Source organism: Pollicipes pollicipes, unplaced genomic scaffold (genome assembly GCF_011947565.3).
Source record: "Pollicipes pollicipes isolate AB1234 unplaced genomic scaffold, Ppol_2.1 Scaffold_7261;HRSCAF=8764_pilon_pilon_pilon, whole genome shotgun sequence".
In the NCBI taxonomy this organism is placed as follows: domain Eukaryota; kingdom Metazoa; phylum Arthropoda; class Thecostraca; order Pollicipedomorpha; family Pollicipedidae; genus Pollicipes; species Pollicipes pollicipes.
This window is the reverse complement of record NW_023597054.1, coordinates 63820022-63834880: the sequence shown is the minus strand read 5'-3', so window position 1 is coordinate 63834880 and position 14859 is coordinate 63820022.

Sequence of the window (14859 nt, the reverse complement as noted above, 5' to 3'; positions counted from 1 at the left end):
CCAAGCGTCCAATGTCAGCACTTTTGTTGTGTCATTCTAGCCGGCCTGGTAAAGTTTAGCCATACATTAGCCCTGCCGAAGCCAACATGTTGCTAACTGAGGTACTTGTCACGTTACGCATTACGCCCATCTAGGGACCGTTGCTACAGAACACAAAAACAGATGCATGAAGCACCGAATTTGTGTGCCCGAATTATCAACTGAAGTGCGAGGCCGGGAAATATCTCACAAGTTTTCAAAGCACCTATAAACACCTGCATAGAAAACCGCGGAAAACACCTGGAATGGCTCACTGGTAATCGAACGCGATTTGCCCGTTCTGAACCAACTGCTAGTATTATCGAGTGCTCCCGAAATGTGGCGTGCACAGTTCTCGGTCCGAGTCACCTACGTTCTCAGTCTGTTATCGTCGACTTCTCGTGTCCACACGGAGCCTCACCAACGATCCCATGCATGTAGAGCTGCCGCCCACACAGGAGCTGCCGCCGAAAGCTACCACCGTATGAAACCGCACGCCGGCAGATGTGGAACGTATGACATCCCGTTGTTGAGTGGACTGCTGTCAGATTCTGGGTTCCAAGGGACACGAAATGTGTCGTGTTACGTGCGATCAAGTAGTCATTTTGCACTGTCAGCACAGGCCACGAAAATTGGTCAAGCAACGTTCTGGGGATTCTTATGACATGCATACATGCATACATGCATTCTTTTTGGTCAGATTGGCCGGATCGTTATTACTCAGGAGCTGAGAGGTCAACTATAGAAGATAACACCACTGGTGTGTCGTTTGAAACGCGTGCTTCATACGAGTGACCAGATCACCAGCTTACAGGAGAAGATTAGCGAAAGATGTGCAATTGCACAGCTGACCTGTCGTGTCAAATGTTTTCCTCGAGCAATGCGCATTGCAGTCGCGGTATCTTTTCACGAAGCAAGGTAGCTACGCTGGCATTTCCTGCACCGCAGCTTTTGTTTCCTCACTGAATTTCCGTTTTTGCACCAACTCACGCTGTTCGAACACATGCAGGAGATCAATGCAAACACGTATTTCACTACCCATGACCCATGCGTCACGGGAGAGGGAAGTGTCAAGTTTATCTATTCTCACGAATGGTAGCTGTGTGCACCAGTCTTGAATCCCAAGTCATTCGCGAAGCAAGCCGACGTAAGACGGTATCATTGTGTTTTAAGGAAACAATCTGGTTCTGCGTGTAGTTGTGATGAGGTGCGCTTAATAATTATCGCAAGTTTTTTAAAAATTATGATGGCAGTGGTCTATTGTTGATGCCGTATGCCGGTAACTAGGTTATCGCGTGTAACTGTTTTGCCGAGCATTTCCATGCCGAAAGAACCCGCGCTGAATTTTCCGTATTTGTGCCTCATGGAGCCGACCAGCTATGCTGACGTTCACAGCCGCTGAGTTTTTATTCCTCGGATATTTACATCATTCACCGAGCGTTGAACGTCTCGCGGTTAAGGGTATGAGCTGTGACGTCGGGTGCGTTGTTTATGTCCTGTTGCGGTGGACTTCACTGGAATTTGCCATCAAACCGGCAGACGACCATTTGCGTAGTCTAACTTCCGCATATTTAAGATAGTCATGCAATTTATTTCCTTTCAGTTGGGCTATACATAGCTGTTGCGTGAATTTCCATGCTGCAGTGAAGATAGGAACCATCAATTTTATGACGGACCAGGGCCTAATGCCGGGCATAATTAAAATAAAAGCACGAAGGAAGCACCAAATATTACAAGCGTGCAGCCACTGACATAATTTGACGGCGAAATCACATCTTACAAGCATGAACTTGTTTTATGAATGACTACTATCTTTCAATCTGGATGGTCAGAACGAATCCAAAATATGTTGCGTTTGCTTCTGAGTGTTCTTACCGCTCGCACAGTTTTGGAGGTGCTCACAGGAGGAGAGCCTGACACTCAATGAGGCACGACGTACACGAAGTCGTCTACGTTAGCTGGTAGGCTTGTGTTCGATTCGACTCCGCAAGGATGAAATCGATGCTTACTCAACGTGATTGGGAGGCGGAGTAAGATTCCAATCAAGCTTGTTTTTTCAAATAGTGATTCGAACCAGTTGTTGGTTCAAGCACTGGCACGGCAAACACTGATGCGCATTTTGACTCTGAATCAAACGAAAGAGAGTGAGAATCAGTATTCGAATCGGTGTGATTTGCATCAAAACGAATACAAGTTTGCGATGCTAGAACAAAGGTACAGCAGTAGATACCACCCGGATTTCAGATACTAGTGATCTTCAATGGCTGAACCGCTGGAAGTTTCAAAATAAATGTAAACTACCTGCACCACAGAACGATTAAAAAAAAAAACACATTTCGGGCTCTGTTCACATGTGAAAGAAATATTTACACATTCTGAAACACTAAGCATTCGTCATTTAGTGGATGAAAATGAGCACCGTTTAATCATCTGTGAAGGCTCCGTGGCTATATTTAGATGTTGCAGTATTTCTCGAGTGGGTTTTCTTTAATGCATTTTTGGTTGCATACGGCAGCAAATAATCGCAGAACTTGCTGTGGTATACAAGCAACAACATATATATATATATATATATATATATATATATATATATATATATATATGTATGCGTGTGTGTGTGTGCGTGTGTGTGTATACATATGGGAAATATGTTCAATCGTGCTGTTATTTATGTCCAAGACACTTTCCAAGTCGTCCATCTGTGCATCTTAAACATCATGTTTGCATCTTTGCCAATCAAAATTGATTCGTCACCGATTCAGCTGATTCAACTTACTGCAATCGAATCAAATCAAATTCAGAATCATTTCAGAGGGTATGAATTTGAATCAATCAATATTGGCGCAGTATCACAAAATTGCATGGAGCATTTGGTGATTACTGATTAGATCTTGGATCTGAATCAAACTAAGCGCAAGTCTGCTAGTTGCAGGTGAGGATGCCGTCGAGCAAGTAAAAATGCATGTCGCTGATAGGCTAACATGTTCTGTATGCCAGCGCGCTGATGAAAAACAGAAAAATTAACGCCTCCACAAGTTGTTTGCAGTACTTTCATCTGGTACCACCTCTGTAAGGTGAATCCTACAAGAAAGCGTAATTACACTGCTCCACAAATACCGTTCTGGCAGGCAGATTGGGTCGGGCAAAACAAGCCGTACTTTAACTCTCGCCCAAGTTGTAAGACCCATAAAACTTCATCTGACCCAAATGCATGGTTCAACGGCAGGCGTTTCCGATTATCTCCTCGTTAAAAGCAACAACGAGCGCTCGCCGGACGCGCCCGAGCGTGGAGGACCGTCCACCAGGCCCTCCACCAAGTGCAGCATCCGAACGCGACGGTGGCAGCCTCCCGAAGCGTCCGGCGCCGCCCGCGGCCGGCGGACGGCTCCGCCCGCGGGCCGTAAAAGCCAACGGTGCCGGGCGGAGGAGGCGCGCCTCCCCACCGACGGCCGACTGTGACGGACGGCGGCGGCGGCTCTCTCGCGGCGCCACTCGACCGTGAAGACGGCCGACCACCGCGGCCGACCGCCGGCCGCGTATCACGGGGGCCGGCCGCAGACAGGGACGCGGCCGGGCTGCTCGTGAGGGGCGTACAGTGGCTCATGAGGGAGCCCTCGATGAAGGAGTCCCGAAAATACATGGTTTGCTGGATTTCAGCGACTTTATGTCGAGGTGGCCTCATGTCTTTTATTTCCCCTTTTTATTAAACCAGGAAGCCAGAGACCATCAGAGGGTGTTGTGGAATTCGATGCAATGAACAAAGCAGATATTGAATGTATGCATCGAACAACCCATCGGTGTCATTCATGTTATAATTGTTCATTCTGCGTTCATTAATTCGGCCTTCCTGCACCGATTGCAGTAAGAGGCGATACCGGAATTTGTTTCCAGTTCTTGATAGATATTGATATATATTGACTGGCCTGTGGATTAAACACCCCACGTTAAATCAAAACAGGTTTCAACATTTGCGCCCTTATACAGCATTCTTATCGCCATCTCACACTCTCCTTGCAATGTTCGCCCACTCTCAAGAATCCATTGCTTAAAATTATATCAAATAATCTGCAGCATCTCAAACATCTAACGCAGCGGTGTAATGTCTATTGTTCGTGCTACTACAACCGCCAATCGACTCAGATTATTTATCTCAAAATTGCATCGGCCAAATTGAGGCCGCAGCCTAACTTAGGTGAACCTGACGCCCCAGCTCAACCTTTGAACGGTATGAGATTATTTTGAAGGGCTTTGAGATGAGATTTTGCCGGCAGTCGGTCGTTCTCGTGCACCCACCGCCCGTCGCCTGGTGTTAACGGCGGCGGCTAATACCGCGCGACTATGTGGAGACTGCGACGCCGGGTGCCGTTTTTTTGCTTCTTTAGACTGCACGCATGTTCAAGCCAGCTTAACATAACTTGTTTCATTGCGCCATTTAGAAAAAAGAATGAGCACCTCAGGCAAACATGAGTTGGCAATGTTTATAAAAATCGTACCGTATCGAACCCTCTTGGGCACTTAAGAGAAGCATTACCTTTCCCGGACAGAAGCTGAAGAACATTTCCATCCCAGTTCGGGTACCTACGCGCAGCCATTCTGATGACACGAGGACCAGAGCCCTCTGGTGGGTCCGGAGGTCTTCAGATAGATACAGCAGAGCTTGATGCCCGCCCTGATGCTGGAAACCCTCTGAACGAGTTAGTGCAAGTGTGCAAGTATCCTTACTGACGTTGAAGGATCCCTTACCGGCGCAAAGAATCCAATAATTGACACAGGGCCCCAGATTACCTTTTTGAACCTGGCTGAAACAAGGCGTAGCCCCCTCCCCCCCCCGCCCCGTTCAGTTCTGGAGCTCTTGACTGACACGAAACATTTTTTCCTTTTTGTTGACTCTTTCGCTGTCATGCCTCATGTCTTTCATTGTCAGTCAAAGGGGACCCAAATGAGGTAAAAGGCCCCCTGACATTTGGGGTCCCGTATTTGCCCCTTTCCGACGGATGTGCCCCTAGTCGACTCAGGGCCCTTTGCCGGCGCAGGATTCTCTGTTAAGCATTGTGGTCCCTGGCCGACACATAGGCTCGTAGTTGCGTCAGGGGCCTCGACCAATACGAGAGGTCTTCTGAGTGACATTTGTGGGCCACAGCCTTGTGCTTCCCTGGAAAATGGGCCCATATACCAACACGGAGCCGAGTGCTCGGTACTGGCTATCCCTGAACGACATACATGGAAGCCCCATCATTACGGGGGGCTCCCGACCGACGCAAACTGATTTCTGACAGACATTCGGGGACCCTGCCCTGTGGACCGGGGCACACTAATACGACTTCCAGCCGATCCTTACCACCCTTGATCGTCGGTCCAGACCGGTCCTTGGAGCCCCTCGGGATACAGAGAGTCTGGTGTCCCTGTACCCCCTGCCTGAGCCCCTGTCCTCAGCTATAGGGGACGGGTCACCAGGACTGTGGCTGACGGGCCCTGGACAGGGACTTGTAGAGGGTCGCCATGAGCAGTGACGAAAACTGCTTGAGTTTCGATAGCAGGGGCGGAAACTGCTTGAGTTCCGATCAGCAAGGGCGGAAACCGCTTGAGTTCCGATCAGCAGGGACAAAAGCTGCTTGAGTTCCGATCAGCAGGGGCGGAAACTGCTTGAGTTCCGATCATCAGGGGCGGAAACTGCTTAAGTTCCGATCACGTGCAGTGAGGACTGACCGTATCCAGATCATCCGGAACAGGAGTCGATGTATCGAGCGTTGACGAGTCTTTCGCTCGCTCAGCGTCTCGTCTCGGCTTACTCGTTCATTTCGCTTGCTCGGCGTCTGTCGGCTGGCTCGGCTATCAGGCTCATAACCCATGTTCTGACGCATTCAGTGGTAAGGCAGCATATAACCTTAACAAAATGAAAGTGACCGCGTACTGCAAAACAAGACCACGGATTGCCCCTCCTCCCAAAAAAGCCAGAGATTTACAGACAAAACTATACGGAACACTGTATTTATTTTTGCCTAACCAGTGTTTGCACTTTGTTTAGGTCTGTACGGGGTAATAAACTCCAACGTTTGTTGGAGTTTATGCGCGCAGAGATAAGTTTTAAAAAAAAGTTTATGAATCCGTCATAGCTGAGGCTCCGTTTCAGGGCGGGCGGGCCGGGTGGGTGACGGAACATAACAGCCTCGAGCTACAAGATATACGTGATACAGACCAAGGAAGGCGTATAATTTAACCCCCTCGTGTTTTTGTGCCGATCAAGATGAAACGGTCTCGCGTGAATCCATCAGAGGAAATTACACCTGGTAACTGCGCCTTCCACACACTGGCCGGCTGCCCAGCTAACGTTTTCACGCCCCGCTGAACACAGCTCAGACATCATATTGGTCGTATTTTATGTTTGGCGTGAGGACACACGAATCTGACAGGGAAGTGATATTTGTCTACGATCCAAAGCATTTCGGAGGGGCATTTGCATTTAATAGTCTTCGGGATAGCCGTCTAACCAAATGCAAAGAACCGAATAAAATGTTATGTTCAGCGGTTAAGCCATTCAATGGCCACGATATGCCAATCATATCTGATGCAGCCAGAGGCAACATGCCCTTGCAAGCTGTATCTGATGTGTCATTCGAAAGAACCACATACCACACCATACCGTCCAAACGAGTTCCGTTCGTCATCGTTGAGACGGATTTTGCAAAGGCGTGCTGTAACTGGTTCCGCGGCCCTCAGCCCTAGTTCAACCAAGTGCGTTTATCGGTTGATGATAGTATTGACTGTTTGGGCTCCTGGAGTGCACTGCAAATCCAAATGCGGAGCACCAGCAGCCCAGAAACCGTTGCGTGTAACGCAGCCAAGGATCATGACACTTATTGCCACGGCCCTTTCAATCCGCATGTAGCTCTTAGGCTTTTCGACCCAGGCAGCCGCTGACCGACTCATCCCAGCCGTTCAGCAGCACCCGCCCACACCGCAGCCGGTCGGCCGTGTCGGGCACCGCCTGGGACGTCCGACGCGGGCCGGCGAGCGCGCCTTGCTCAGGTGCGCCGCGTGCCGCCCCGCCGCCCCCTCCCGCCGGGACCCGTTCCCCCTGCACGGTCGAGTGCGCCCAGTGCCGGCCGCCGCTATGCAAATGTTTAGCCGACTCATTTCAGAGGGCGGCCCAACACCGTGTGCACGGGCGAGTTTACGGTCGATCCGTGTGAAGTGACCCGTGACACGCGGCGGTGGCGGCGCGCGCTGCAGCGTGCCTCTGACAGGGGGCAAGGAACTCGGTCGGCCCCGACCAACCGACGCTCCTGGTCGGCGGGGTGCGGGCGGGGCGGTCGCGGCGGCACAGGGCAGCGGCCCTCTCGGAACACGTCTGGGCTGGCTGCGGCGCCGATGGGCCGGCTGATGAGCAGAAAAGTGCCGGCTCGCGCGTGGAGCGTCGATCCAGGAGCTGCTGCGCTGTTGTGCTCGCAGTGCACCTGGTGGTTACGATATTGTGGGCACTTTGCACATTGGCGGCGGCAGCGCACTTACCGCTTGTGCGGCGGCTATCAGTTGATGGTCATGCGTGATGGCCTCATCGGTGCAGTATAACGGACGGCGGACGATGTGCATGCATCATGGTTACTGTCCGGCGCCGTCCGCGGTGGTTGGATTTGCGTGGCAAACGCCATTTTGTGACCCCTTTATGACCTTGACCGGCCCAACTAACACGCGTCCTGCGTGCGCAGGGAGACGTTGATGACATACCGAGCCGCTCACTTTATTGGCGCTGAGATCATGTTGTGTGGATAGAAGCTGGGTGAAGTGTATTTCAACGAAACCGATGCATTAAAGGTTCGGGATGCCCGACGCTCTTTGAATGGTCTCGAAGCGGTATGTGATCTGTCGACAGCGACATAGGCAATTACTGAGCCCTGAAGCCTTCAAAACCGCCGCTGGCTGCGTTTTTGTTGTGGCTCATCTTAGAGCAAGCGTGACCGGTCACCTGGTGTAAACTTCCTTCAACAACGACGGGCGGTTATAGAAAAACCCACTCTGAGCTGTGACTGTTTCATGACATTTCTCGCCCGCTTCGATGACGGCGGGCCACCACGAGCCGGTCGGCGGCGGCTCGTGAGTTCGGTCGGTGGTTTCCTTTATTACGCTAATGAGCCACCGCTGACCGTTCGGCCGTGACCGCGGCTTTCCCGGGCGTCGCGGGGAGGACCGGCCGCGGCGGGCCGCTGCAGGGCGGGCTCACGCTGAAGCTGCGGCTCTTGTTGACGGATGGGGTGCGTCGCTTCCTTGAGCGAGAGGGAGCTGAAGTGGTGCAGCCAGTTCAACATTTGTGCCGCGGAGAGTCTTGTAGAGGGATGTCCGAGCTGGACACCAAAGTATAACGCAACCGCCGCTTATGTTTTCTATCAATCCGCGCTTCCTGAAAACATTGGTGCTTTCGTCCGACTTTTCTCCTGCGGCATATGGACAAAAACCTTCAAGTCGGAGCCAGCCAGATTATCACGAGCAGCACTACCGCAAGCAAAACAGCAAAGCTGCTTGACTAGGCGATGTTGACATTGGCATGACATCGGCGGACTATTATATGCATAGTGTACATGCATGCACATACATATCCGTACATATGTTTGAACAAGAAGCGGAGGGTTACGCCCAAATGTCCTCTGAAGTGAAGCAGGCGCTTTCCTTATCTGATAAGCCATTGTTTAGTTAAGTGAGCTTGGCGCTGCTTCACCCCTCGTCTCTTTTCGTGTGTTAAGATCGAGACATTGCACCCGATGTCTTGGGCCGTTCCGGTCACTTAGCATGGTCGTCTGACCTGTCCAGTCAATCACAACACGCTATTGCATAGTCAAACACGTGTTGTTTTCCCTCCTGTCTATCTGCATGTCTGCACTTCGTCGGGCCGTTTTCTCCGTCCGATCCGTGTCGCCCCCTCCGGCGCCAGCGTCGGCTGACCGGCGCGCCGGCCAGCGGGCAGCCGCGGCGTGCGACGGCGCGTACTCGAGAGTAACACGCTCTCCGGACGTCACACCCGGACGGTCCTAGTAAGAGCCGCGGCCATCTGCGCGGCCGAGCGTCCGGCGGCGCCGCGTCCGCCTGACGGCCGCCCGCGCGCCCGCCCGTCCCTCGCCGCGGCCGTGCGGGATGGCCGGCTCGCCGGGTGCTGCTGGGAGCGGGGCCGCTGGTGTCTGGGTCTGCAGGGCTCCGACCGGGACTGGACCAGACTTCAGCCGGGTCACGCGGCTCACGAGTACTCGGAGGGCAGGGAGAGAGTCTTACACGCCGGCTGCTGTGTGGTCTGATCTTAGCAGGTCCACGGGAATGTCTGGTCTGCTCGCTGGACAGCGGCTCCGAGCTTTGGCCAGAGCATGCCTCTAGCCTGCTCCCGGGAAATTGCTCCAATTCATCCCCGGCGAATGAGTCCAGTTTATTTCGGTAGTGTGACTGTGGCTGCCAGGCACCAGGCTGTCCCCGCGGAACAGCTCGGTCCCCTCCGCAGACAATGACCCGGTCTGTCCACCCGTGACATGATCAAGGTGGTACCGTCTCCAGGCGGCAGCAGCGGCGCCCTTCCGCACTCGACGAGGCATACCACCCAGCCACACGGCTGTGACGCCGTGTGCTGAATATCTCCCGGCCCGAGGTCGGCGGGTTCGGCCCGCGGAGGTCGCGCGGCGCGCGGCTCCTGGTGTGCTGACCTCCGCTGGCGCAGGGGCGGGGCGGCAGCGCAGCATCGCACCGACCGCGGCCGACTCTCCACGAAGTGACACGCGATTCAGCGCTGGGTTAATGGCCTTCGCGCATCAGCGACTCCCTATACCGCAGACAACTCTCGGTGGACTGCAGAATGCGCCGCCTGATCGGGTCAAAAGCGACAGTCCAAACCAGTGACACAGGCCGCCGACAGGGAGCGCGGTTAAATGGCCGGCGTGCCGTGGCGGCAGCATCGAGTGACCAACCGCAACCTTGCCCCATTCATTTCATCGGCATGACGTTTGCGCGACCGCATCGGTGGAATGACCGGTTTCCGTTTCGTCAGCTCGCGAAAAGCAGTGACTTGCAAAACGGCGCAGACGGGCCCAGAGTGGAATCACCAACGCCGCTGAGCCAATTCGATTTGCATGGTGTGGCAAGGGAACGATTTGGCAGCCGCGCAGAGTGAAATGGCCGCCCCGTGTGACGGCCGGTGGTGAGCGCAGGTGAAGCCATCTGACAAGAGACCAAAACCATACGACCAGAAGGGCTGCGGTCCAGTCGAAGCAGACCAAGCCATGCCAGTGTGGTACACGTGTCTGACGCATACTCCAGCATTCGTTTCTACGCAAGACCATGCAGCATGTGTTTTCGCTCGAAAAAAGGTGAGTAATGTTGACAGGCACTGCGGGCTTGCGGTTGCAGACCATTTGGTTGTTATGGAATGAGGAAAACAAGTGGACACGTGTCAGGTGGAGACATTCCTGCAGCACTTTTGTTTTTTAGTTTCGTTATTGAGATTTTGCAACGGCATTCTGTGGACAACGTGCTCAAAACACATGGGAAAGATCAAGGCTTATTTAAGTAAAGCACGGTGCGAGCCTAAGGCCGAGAACATTCAGTCTTAAAATGTAAGACAGGCCCCAAAATAACAAATGCGGATAATTGATAATCACAAACGACGAGGTCCCATTTGATTAGGAATGCATCCGGAACATATGGAGACTGATGAATTTTTCACATGATTTAGATTGTTTTTTTATTTATGAAATTGAACACCGCCATTTGGGCGTTCCAACACAACGTCGTATTAGGCAATCAGTGGCATAGGCTGATGACTTTTAAGAAGTGAGAGAAAACACGACAAAAATGACTGTTCTGAAAGTTTTCGCGCACTGAATTGGACGCCACCTGCAAATATTATTTCCCCTCTATTGGGTGCATAGCGAAACTTTATGACACTTACGATGTTTTGTATCGTTTGAACACACTTTTCGCAGAAATATGTGATCAGAATCTTGGAGCCCATTTTGACACCCAGGGTCTAGGGCCAATTCGGACATCACACACTTCTCACGCAGGGTCTTATGCTTGCCAAGTGGTCTTTTCCTTTCCAGCCTCTGATTGACTCTACCATCTCGCAGACACAAGCCGGGACAGAGCATTTTAGCACGCGCCACTGCCAGGGTACATCGCTGTACGTCATTGAATCCCACAACTGCCGTGCGCCTGTCGTCGACACGCGTCCAGTGTACCTGACACTGACCGACAACGGGCGGTTCTCGGAGTATCATATGTTCCGGCGGCCGCCAGGTTCCCACATTTACATGTGGGCCGGCTGGCTGGCCGTCTGGCGGCTGTCCGCCCCGGGGCCTCTGTGGCAGACGGACCACAGTCACGCAGCCCGTCAGTCTGCGGCAGACAGATCACAGTCTGACGTCCAGTCGTCTGTGGCAGACGGACCACAGTCACGCAGCCCGTCAGTCTGCGGCAGACAGATCACAGTCTGACGTCCAGTCGTCTGTAGCAGACGGACCACAGTCACGCAGCCCGTCAGTCTGCTGCAGACAGATCACAGTCTGACGTCCAGTCGTCTGTAGCAGACGGACCACAGTCACGCGGCCCGTCAGTCTGCGGCAGACAGATCACAGTCTGACGTCCAGTCGTCTGTAGCAGACGGGACCGCAGCCCAGCGCCCGTCGCAGAGGGGCGTTAGTCTTTCAGTCTGTGTCAGGCGGGACCACATTCTGTCAGATGTCAGTCTTCAACAGACGGAACCAATCCGACACCAGTCCGTCTGCGCTCGTAGAAACGGATATATTTGTATATTTCCCTTTTATAAATGTTATCACAAAAGGCCTCTACAAGAACAAATGCACGAACAAGTACGCATAGGTCATTACCTATTCTCTGCAACCTAAACAACTTAACCAAATATATCTCACCTTCTCCCGCGTATGGTCTTTGCCTTTGCCGAAATATTTCCGCGACACGCTCGACACCCATAAGTAGAGGAAGGGAGAGCTGTAGCCACGCTTACTCTGAGCTCCTCCTGCTATAACTAGCGAGGATAGGACAAAGATTCGTATGCCGGCAGATAGACATAACCTTCGGCCTCATATGTAGCAGTCAGACTTTGGAGGACACGTCTTCGTTTTTTGGTAAATGAATTCCGAATGACCTTCCTCCAAATAAGTTAACTTGCCCCATTTTGGGATAAATTGTTATCACATGGTGGGAAAGTAGTGTTTATGTTTTCTTTTGTTTTTGTCCCGGAATAGACTGCATCGCAAGCAAGCTGAATGCATTACAACATGTTAACCAAATACGTTCGTCTGTGCTTTTGTGCAATTCGTCGTGACTGCGATATGACAAGATGGTTGTGATTCTTTTTCGCGCGTCAACCCCAAATTCTTGGCAGGCAGACGCCAAATGTTTCACATCATGTACCACACATGTACTGCCCCACAACTCAATACAGCATTCAGATAGGTCCAGTTATGCCACAAGCCCTCAGACACACATTTACATCGACCGCTTTAATTTTCAACGATATGCAAAAATGGTGTTTCTCTCGCTCATCCCAAGATTCGTGTACGTATGAAGCCGGAATTACACTGAAAGACAGATGGAGCTGCTGTGCGTAAACTGAGTGACTCAAGACTGCCATCCATCGCAAATATTTGGGATCAATCACCTTGATATTACTTGGTACACGACACAGCTCACCCCACTCTCCCCCACCTGCACACCGGACATCAACAAGGCGTCTAGGGTCCCACAAAAAGCGAGCAGCATGAACTAACGCAGAAGCCGTATCTTGACATTTTCGGCGCGGAAAGCCTATCGCTTTCATCCAGCAATAACCTCCTTGTGACACGCTAAATGAAAAATTGGTAGATCTTTATAGCAAGCCGTCTATAGCCCAGGAGCTAGTGCACCGAGAGCATTTGTAAATGCATAGATGACCAGTGTCTAAAACTGTCTCTCACTCTAACCATCTACCTTGACCCGATCATACATTCATTCAAAGACGCCCTTTCTCGATGCTTGTGAGTTACGAAACTGAAGCTTCTGAATGCGGCCTTGTGCAACCCCCGCAAGCTTGAGGCAGGTTGGGGAGGGTTGGGGCGGTCCGCTCATTCATACTGGAAATGCACTTAAATTTCGCATTCGCCTTGCGCACCACTAGCGACTCGCTCCCAATCATCACATTCTGTTTCTTCCTATTGCCTTCGATCTACCATCGCTATTTTTACTTCAACAACCATTTAAACTAAGAACTACTTCCCCTGCTAGCCTTAAGAATTATCTCCCACATTCTGGACCCATGTCCTCCACGGCCCGCGACCTTTCGACGCCCCCTCCAGCCCCAGCCCCAGCCGCCCTCAACGGCGTCCGGCGAGCCGGTGCGCCACCGCCGCCGCAGCCGCGCACTATTTGTCGAGTTCGGCGCGCGGCCGTGATACCATCTGTCGCCGGCAATGTAATTATTTCCACGCCATCTGGACGGTCGGCCGGCTGCCGCCGCCGGCCGCGCGCCGTACCGGGCTGCCGCACCTCGGCGCGGCGCTGCGGACGCCGCGGAGGAGGCTGGCGCGCGCGCCGGGACTGTCGACGCTCAACGGCGGCGGCGTGGAGCAATGGTCGGAGGGCGGCGTCAGCACCACGAAGGTCTGCGAGGTGCACATGGTGCTGGCTCTGTCGCAAGACATTCGAAGAGGAGCGATGCTAAGTATTCCAGATTTGACGGCAAGGAGAGCACCGGCGTTGCTGAGCAATGATCCTCATACTGTGTGGGATAAAGCAGTCACGTGCAGTGACCATACAACACGATAATGGCTGTCACACAATGTATGAACAGGCGTGAATGTCCTCTTGCCGCTGCTAGGTCGAGTTCTGCGTCCACACCATGCTCGGGAGCTAAGCAGCCGGCACGACGCGTGGAATAACAAAATGTTGAGCATACGGCAGAAATATATGCGGTCTGGCGGCGCTCGATCAAGTTCGCCGGCTGTCACCTGTAATTGTGATAGATCCCGTAACAAACATTACATCAGGCCCTGAATGACAATGTAAATTGCCTCAATGACTCAAAGTGTAACAAACTCACAACACTGTGGAAAAGCTGTTTTCCATTATCCCTATCTGCACCAGCACATACCCGGCGCGGTCTATGCCCTGTTAAGCGTCCTGATAAATAGAGGGTGCTGCTCTTTGTATGGACGTAATCTTGTACCTGCCCTTGCCTGCCAGGCATTACTTTCATGCCCGGCTGCCCCACCATACCCAAATCAGCAAGCCATTAGCGTGTGGTATTCCACGCGTCAAGTCATAAATCCTTATGCGAATGACCAGATGATGGATATCCTCTGTTGGCAGTGCCATTTTGAATGAAATTTGTCTGACATAGGCCGTCGGCAGCGTTAAAGAGCACCTCGCAGCATGACAAATGCGTTACTTTGAAGCTGGTGACGGGTCTTGGTGAGCAGCCGTTGGCGAGATCCTAAACAAATTTGAATGCCCATGGCCAAAGGTTAATGTTGGAAGGCAAATGACAGAAGTGACAACGAGTCAGTGCTGGTTACTGCGGCAGACTGATCGCCGGACACTGCCCGCCAGCATCGGACGGTGGCCGTGTCGTTAAACATTCTGCGGCACAGAAAAGATGCTGCACCCCGCTGTTCTGTACGGGCACGGAAGTCGAAGCAATCTGTCCGCTGAAATGACGCCGCGCCCTTTGTACGGGATCGAATACATGTGGTGAACTCGAAGAACCTGCAGCAATCTATCCTTGGCAGGAAGGCCGGACCAAAATGCATTCGAATAACCGTTCCAAAATATGCATACACTTGTAGGAGACGCTTCAAACCGAGTTGAAACCGTCAC